Source organism: Cornus florida, unplaced genomic scaffold, assembly GCF_030987335.1.
Source record: "Cornus florida cultivar Cherokee Brave unplaced genomic scaffold, ASM3098733v1 CherokeeBrave_3.0.0_Hap2_Chr05, whole genome shotgun sequence".
In the NCBI taxonomy this organism is placed as follows: domain Eukaryota; kingdom Viridiplantae; phylum Streptophyta; class Magnoliopsida; order Cornales; family Cornaceae; genus Cornus; species Cornus florida.
Genome location: NW_026775575.1, coordinates 10567505 through 10576725, shown reverse-complemented (window position 1 = coordinate 10576725; position 9221 = coordinate 10567505). Strand labels below are relative to the sequence as shown.

Genomic DNA, 9221 nt, shown 5'->3' with positions numbered 1-9221 from the left:
AAAATTAACCCTAGAACCTTGGTCGCTAAACCGTTTGCAGTCCCCAGCAACGGCGCCAAAAATTGATCGGTTGGTCAATTAACATCAACCTTCGCAATAGCACGAATCATTGTAAAATAGGGCTATTGGTCGGGTAAGTCGAACCACTGGGACTGCGCTAGTCTTACGGCAACCTTAGTGTCTAGAATCTTTCTAGAATGATGAAGGGTTTATAAAGGTTTTGTTGTTTGTCACTTAAGCTAAGAATATTGAAATTGCATAAATTAAAAACTTGCAAGAATTAAAAAGAAATGAAATACAAGTAGAGAAAAAAAAACTAGGGAAATGAATCCGCTCCAACCCTATACAAATTCTAGATTGAGATTAAATTGGGAAAATCAACATAAATGATGGTCATGACACATAACAACCCTTGGTTGCTATACTATCCTCAAGAGGTTCATTAAATCAAAAACAAGAATAATCCATCAAAGATTCACATGCTTGAACTACCTAAACTAGGGTGTAGTCTTCAACATGCTCCCTAAGCCAAAGATTATCAAGCCCTTAATTAAATGATGAGAGCACACAAAGTTAAGAATCAAGTATAAACCATCAAAGGGCATCCTAAGCAATGATTTATCAAAGTTCTCAAACTCCATGCCATTAAAACCATTCTATGATCTAACTTCCATTGTCACTATGGAAATGCAAGCAATATGATTAGGAAGAGAAACCATCTAAGACAAGATGAATAGCTCAAAATAATCATGTATAGACATTAGAATTCATTACAACACATATGATGCTCTAGATCATAAAATCACCAACAATAATACATTGAAATCCCAAAAGTAAAATCTACACTAGAACATGCTTACAAGGGAGGGGCTTCATCACCTCCCTAGAGAAGATTTAGTTACCCATAGGAGCAATGGAAGAAGGAAGAAGCTTGAAGACCTCCTCCATTTTCGTGCTCCCTTCTTCAAGCTTGAAGAACTCTATCTCCTTGCTCTCTTCTCTCTCTTCTAATCTTGTAGAATATGGGCTAATGATATGTGTGGCCTTCCTTGCCTTATCTACCACCAAAAGGTCACCAACCAACATCTCCAACCACTTCATTAAAGAGGAAAGCAAAGTGAAGAAACCAAGGTGCAAGTGGGCTGAAATGAGCCATTTCCGAAGGGCATTCTGCCCAAAATTCGAGCACTCTAAGCAAGGCCTCGAGCACTCGAATTTAGTGTAAAAATGCCCATGCTTCACTTGCTCCGCCCAGACCTACTTTGGTTAAACAGCCATAACTTTGCACTATGAACTCCGAATGATGAACCGTTTGAAGATTTAGAAAGCTAATTCAGAGCTCTAAATATTTCATGTTTTGGTGGAGATCCAATTCTCAAGGATGGTTTGTCGAAAATGAAGATCAAGGCAGAATTTCATTGCTGCCAGGCAGTTCTGCGCGCCTCTGGTAACAAGGCCATAACTCTCTGCTCCGAGCTCCGAATGACAAACCGTTTGAAGATTTGGAAAGCTGATTCAGAGCTCTAAATCTTTCATGTTATGAGGGAAGTCCAGTTCTCGGTTTTGGAAGGTCAAAATGGCGAGCAAAGCCCAGGTTCTACTGCTGCCAGAATTCAGCATTGGCACCTTTTGTTGCTCAAGATTCCACAAGGCCTTATTCTTGTTCCATTTTGGCCAATGAACCTGAAAATGCATAAAAACATAGAAATGAAGATAATCTACATAAATTAACATACAACGGACTTTACTAATGCAATTTAGGGCGCTTGAATATATAATATTCGGCGCTTATCAATAAACATGATTGCTAACTTGGAATTGAATGCGAAAATAAATAATGGAAGACTTGGACATCTAAGCTCGGAATTCTGCCGAGATCAATGGTTGTTCCGGGCACTAACTCGCAGGGAAAACCACCTTAAGTGCACACTATCTTAATTGGGGAAAACTCATACCTCCCGCACTAAAGCCGAATTTTAGCCATATCATAGTAACCATGTCCCAAGTGACTCCAAAATAAATAAGTTAACAACTTATATATATACGAAACCACATCCCATGCACAAGTAGTTTGTAACCACACAATACATGCTCTAAATCCACAACTACTATAGGATGACAAATGTCGAATCTTCAGAGCGCGATTCGTTATGCGCTATAATAACATCACATGTCGAATTGTCAGTGTGCGATTCGTTACACGCTATAACAAGATAATCCAACATTGAAACGTAATCTCATAAATTCATTACAAGTCTAAAATCATGCTTTAGATATACAATTAACGTCAAACACATGATTTAAAACATTGACTAGGAGGAAATTCCAAGAGCACACAACTCAACGAAATGTGAAAATGAATCCTGTATGAGAATCCAGGCTCAAAACAAGATATTTTGCAATAACTTTAATTAATTGCACAATGGCCCCTCCAAAAAGTGAAAACTGCACTTATGGCCCAGAATGAAAATATCTTCCAAAAATATTTTCTTAAAAACCCCTGAAATAAAATATCTTTGAAAGATATTTACGAAAAGCACCCCAACAAAAGAAAAAGATTCTAAAAAACTTTGCATCCATGCCCCTACGGACACCAGGAGCAACCAGAGTACTTTCTTGCAAAAGTAAAGATACGTATTTCGTGGAAACCACTCAAGATGAAGATACGTGAAGTCAAAAACCAACTCCGAACACAAGAAGAGTGGTTAAGCCAACAAAGTGACAAATGGGGAAAAGACAAAATAGGGAAAAGATGAAATAGTACATAATGTCCGAAAAGTGAAAATGCCGAAATGACTCGGTCCTCAAAGGAAGTTGTCAATCCACAGAAAAGAGTCTTTGAATCACTCTAGAGCACTCGAGATGACACTAATCGACAAGAAACCAAACTCAGAAGGGAAAAGAGAATGGAAAAAATTTATTCGAAAAATCTGGGTCATTACAACCTTCCCACCTTAAAGGGATTTCGTCCCCGAAATCAGGAATAAACAAAAGAGAACCAAACAAGATCAAAGCAAGATCAAACTAAAGGACACACCATAAGGTGCTAAAGGATAACTTCAAAAGCCTGAAGATCATCCGAAGGAACGCAAAACCCAAGAACTGAGTGACACTTCCCAAACGAATCGACATATTAACTCAACGTCAATCACCGAGAGAATCCCAAGACGACTACAAGTCAAATCAAGACAGATTGCTAAGAATGACACGGCAGTACGAACAATGGCCAGAACCCACCCACACTTACTCGTCAGTAAGGTAGCATGACAGTATAAAGCACTATTTCACAACATGCCACAGAAAGAAACTTTTCGATACAAATGACGTCAATGTCAGAAATGATTATTACCAAAAGCACTACGGAAACCAGGCATCCACGAGAGTTGGGGTAGCTAATCCCAAAACTCTAACAACAATGTCAGGGGCAACGTTACGCTTAAGGCCTTAAATCCCTAATGCTGGAGTACTAACGAACCCCACATCTGAAAATGCAACAACAACAACACTAGTCCCGAATCCACAGCCTGACAAGTTTGTGCCCTCAAGCCAATGAATTGGACTCGCAAAATCGAAAACCTAAACACAGATCTGAAGTGGACCTACCGTAAGGCTACATACAGAAGACAAAACACTGGATCAATATCCCTATAGTGGACAACTAAAATCCTCAAAACACAAGTCTACAACGTGGCTCACTCATCTCTATCCCAATAACCACGGTCACAAAACCCCAACATAAGTGCAGGAAAGATGAAGTAGTATTAAAACAAATACTCACATAGTGCATGTTCGCTAAAAATTAAATGATATAAATCAAATAATATCTTAGTACAAAGCATAGTATACAAGGTAAATGAAACATGCCACCTATCACATAGGGGTTAAACAAACGATGACATGCCATACACCACTAATGGTACTAGCATGTTAAATGGATACAGTATATGAAAACGTATCATATACACTTCACACAAACTACCACATAGCCACATATCCTAAACATGTTTCTAATGCATGCCCGAAAATAATGGGGCTCATAAACATGTAATAGTGATCATACAAATGACAAATTTGTAAAATCAAAAGAAATGAATGGAATGCCTTTCAAATGACAACCTCTCAGAAAACATAACACAAAACCTGGATGAGTCCAATCTTTCACTACGAGGAAATGAACCATCCCCCAAGCGACCACTAAAGTCCTCGAGACATAGGGTCAGCAAGTCTTTCCCAAGACCAGCTCATACCCCGATGGAATCCCAACACCACACGAAACAAGACAACATCGAAATAGATAGCCCCAATGCTAACCGTTACGAGACAATCAACAAGAAAACTCCCGATCCAAGATGCCAACGAGTCCGGTAGGAACTCTACAGGATTCTACCGAAACCCTAACACAACGCTCCAAGTCTCCAAAGACAAGGGAGAGTAATTAATTGCACCAACACAATTAATTACACAAAACCACTCACATCCCAACTGTAGCTCGTAAGAGCTAACCAAGGCAACACAAGAAGGATTCTTGGTTAACGCACCTATCCAAATCCTGAAACCATCGCCCTAAGGAGGCAAGACACAGGAACCTCGCGATGAGACTCACAAGAAACTTCCCAACTCCTAAAGGAAAGATTCGAGTCAATCCTGACTCATCATCTCTGATGCTAGAAATAAAGACCTCAGTGACATCACGATGTCAATAGGCTGGCGATCCCCTCCAGCATTTAGATCATTACAACCAAGAAATGACTTTAGAGGCATAAGACGATCCATTCATGTGCAAAATATTTTCGTCCAGCCTAACAGGGGTAGTGTTAGGATGGTTTAAGAAATGACCACATAAATCAATCTCAAACTTTGAGACATTATGTACGGCATTCCTAGCCTAGTATTGTGGAAACAAGAAGCAGAAGAAAACCATCTCCAGCCTCTTCACAATTCGACAGATGAAAGTGGAAGGCTTCTAGACCTTCCTCACTTGGTTCAAAATGTAGTCTTTAGGTATTTCGGACTGTAACCAAGCTACAGCTATAGAAGCATTGAAAATAGCCATGGCACAAGGCACACGTTTTCACTCATCACTAGTGAAGAAAACTCCAACAAACATGTCGGAGTTGAATGCAAGAGCACAGAATTACATTAGACTCGAAGAGAACGAGATGATAAGGCAAGAGAGGGCAACGCTGGTTACAGTGGAAAGCCGACCAAGAGAACGACCGATCACCTTAAAAGCCCAGCAAAAGCCCTCGAGTATTAAAGGAAGAGCTCTTAAGAAAAGGTCACAAACCGCTGAGAAGATCACTCCTCTCAAAATCATGCAGGTAAAGACCATATCAAGAAACAAAGGGTAGGAAAATTTTCCAAATCCTTCCACCAATCAGACAACCAATGGACCAAAGGGACCAGAGTAAGCACTTTGCATTTCATAGTGATTTTGGACACCTAACCAATGATTGCAGTAGTTTGAGAAGACAAGTAAATTCCTTGATAGCTAAGGATGAGTTAGTTGAGTACCTTGCCGACCCAGGCCATTAGAGGCAATTCGAATGAACTAGACCAACCCCAAAAGCTGTAATAGGCAATCGGGCCGTTCGGGTTATTAACATGATTCACGACCGTTGAGAAGATGATGAACAGCTAGAAAATTCTTACAGGATTCAACTCAAGCAAGCTCATAAACTACGAAGAGTCGGGGAAGTCAACACGGTCAAATACAGATTAAGCTCAACCTATATTTCCTTCCATGAAGGAGACTTCAAGAGAGTATAACATAAATGAGCACTGAAAAGTGCGTATTTAAACCCCTTAAGCTTTGGTATTCTAGAACCTTTATCTATCTTATTTTACTGTTTTGTGTTGATTTCGTTTTATTTTCATTTTCAGGTACTTATCCCCAAAATAAGCTAACTCAGCCAAATAAGAGCATAATTGAAGCAATTCTGGGATGAATCAAAGAAAGGAGCAAAGTAGAGCAAAAGGAAGCAAATGGTGGAATTTCAGCAACTTCGATCGATCTCAAGAAAAGTTCGATCAATCTAACTTTCATCGATCTCAGCACTTCAAGATGGATCTAAGCTATGTTTGTTTCTATTCAAAAATCTCAAAGTTTGATCGATCCAACCTTATTCTATGATCGATCGAACCATCTTGTCCTTATCCAAATGATTGATCTTATCCAGTTGTACCACCCTACCAACCACTTTTGTTCTTTTCCTAAAAATATCTTCAAAATATCTCAGATTTGTTTTTATCCAAAAAGGCGCCACCATTGAGGATCGATCCAACTTAAATTCAATAGATCTCAGCCATGTTCGATCAATTGTACCTCAAGTTCGATCGATCGAACCTCCCAAATCCCGAGAAAAAATCAAATTCCAGCTCATTAAAAGTTGTCTCATATCCAATCATTAGAGGATTATTGATGTACGGGCCTAGCTCATTTGAAGTGATTTTTGACTTACCTATATAAGGAATATGAGCCACTTTTTGAGAGAGGATGGGGAGCCTTTTGATATACTTTGATACACATACTTAGGGAGGAAGAAAAGAGGAGGAGGAGGCTAGAGACACCATTAGAGACTCTTCATCAACCAAGGAGCAGATTTCTTCCATGGAGCTTGCCCTTGAGGGTTGGAGGACATCATCCATGAGTGGCTAGACATCCTCTTGGGGTTAGAGTTAGCCCTAAACATGCTTTCTACTTTTTGATTTATATATTTTTTAGGGGATTTGTATTGTGATTCATGTCTTGACACTTTTATATATATAAATCTTGTTTCTTCAATGATTTATGTGGTTTAATGCTTCCAATTGATCATTTCATTCTATCCATATGTCTATGCATGCTAGAATAGATGTTCATGTGTTTGTCTTTATTTCTTGTGTTATTGATGCATGTCTATGTGTGTTGATGCTATAGATCTAGAGATTGTCAAGACATAGTACTTAATGTCATGTTCTTGTGGTTTATTTGATGGTTCATACTCATTTCTTGATGGATTGTACCTCTCCCTTAGTTTAATTAGCTTAATTCCATGTCATTAGCTTAATTCCATGTCATTAGCTTAATTGTAGTGTAGTTATTAAATGGGAGGACAATCCATGTTTGTTGTTGATGTTCCATACTTATGAAAAACAAGTAACATATATCTCTAACCTTGTGATGTGTTTGGTTTGTGACCTTAAAGAAAGGATTAATGGCTTAATTTGATATGTTGTGCTATCCACCATGTTGTTTAGACAATATATGCTTAATTTGTCATCCATGCTTGTTGAAACAACCACACACACACACTTTGTTATAATATATGTTCTCCCCCTCGTTAATTATTCATTAAATGTGTAGAAAAGCTATGCTTAGTGGTGATCTCTAAACCCCAAGATCTCTCTTTCTTTTATTATCTCTATTGCATTATTGCTTACTTTAATTTAATTTGTATCTAGTTTAGTCCAACCAACCAACTACTATTTTGATCACTCGACCTACTAGCCCTAATTTGGATTCCTCAACCTAGTGCGACCCTCAATCCCTTGGGACGATCCCTACTCACCCTAGCTATATTTTTAGTGAAAGGTAGTAGTGACAATTTCTAAATATAAAACTTGGCCACATTGCATAAACTTTGGTTCGGAGTGCGACAAAAGAACCACCAAGCTTTTTAACGCCGTTGCTGGGGATTGATTGATTTGCAACGTCGTATTTGTGGAATCAATTAGGAATTAGGTTTCTTTTGATTGTGTCTTTACTTTGTTTTCAATTTTGTTACTTATTGTGTTTGTTCTTGTTTGACTAGGAGCATTGAGCTAGGAAGCAAACAAATGATATTCTAAGCAAAGGAGCTAAGCAAGCAAAGGAAAAATGCTAAAATCATAAAAAAATTGCTAAGCTAAGCTATAAATTTGGAGTTGAAGTGCTAAAGGACCTTTGTGAGCTTTTTCTTACTCAAACCCTTAGTTAAATCATTGACCCGTGTGGAGGCTTGTATTTCAATTCTTAGATAAATCGTGAGCCCATGTGGAGGTAATTTACTTTTCTTGCATATTGTTTAAGCATGGGAGTATAAGAACATTAAATGTGGAGGAAGGTTGTTGATTGTTGTTATTGCTTGTTGTTTTGCATTGTGCATGCACGATCGTAGATCATTGAGACCCACTCTTGTCCCTTTAAATTTTCATCTTGAATCCATTATTCAAAACTCTAGGGGAAGAGGTAGTTCTAGACAATCCATTTCATCAATGAAAGGACACAATGAGGACCATGTGGAGGACCTTGGTCACATAGACCAACAAGGTATCCTCCACCCCAATGTGCATCATGATAACATGCAAGTTCCATTAGGCATGCCAAGGCCATATGTTCATCCACCACAACAACAAGGCCAAGTTCCATTGGGAATGCCAAGGCCAATCTATGCTCCACCACCTCCCATCATTCAAGGCAATCAAGGTGCCCATGTTGCACCTCCAATTGCTAATCATCCCCTTACTTTAAGATATCACTATGTGTCTAATGAATATAATGCACCCATATGCATTCAATTGCCACCATTTAGAGCACACCATTATGGAATCAAGCCACAAACCATTCAAATGCTTCCTAATTATCATGGACTTCCAAGTGAAGAACCTTACAAGCATTTGGATGAGTAGAAGTACTATCCAATTTCTAAGACCAATGCCATGAGAACCTCAATTTGAGAATTTTCACATGGGGATGGAGAAACATTTCATGAGGCATGGGAACGATTTAACGAATTGTTTAGGAAGTGTCTACATCATGACATGCCCAAATGGTAATTAGTTCAATATTTCTTTGAGAGCTTATCAGACAATTACAAAGGCATGGTTGATGCTTCCATGGGTGGCTCTTACATTGATAGGCATGAGGATGACGTGTGGCGTCTTTATGAGAGCATGAGTGAAAATTCTTTACATCGTACTTTATCTTCAAAGAATGGTAGAAATTCTAGTGGTAGGAAGAGTGTTGGCTTACATTAAGTCAACCATTCCAATGAAATTGTCGCTGAAATGAAATCATTATCTCAAAGGTTTGATCAATTTTTGATCCACCAAAACTCAGCGAATCAAGTATCTTCCTTCCCTAACCATTCTCATCATGCATCTAATGAGACATGTATGACTTATTCAAGTGTTTTATATTTTACTTCCAATTGTCCCCATGGACATGTGCAAAGTAAGCATCATGAACAAGCAAATGCTGT

The 9221-nt window shown here is 38.6% G+C and overlaps 1 pseudogene; it reads right to left on the bottom strand.

Moving 5' to 3' along the window:
* Nucleotides 1-8684: 8684 nt before the first annotated feature.
* Nucleotides 8685-8783, bottom strand: LOC132310764 (small nucleolar RNA R71; annotated as a pseudogene).
* Between the last annotated feature and the right edge of the window lie 438 nt (nucleotides 8784-9221).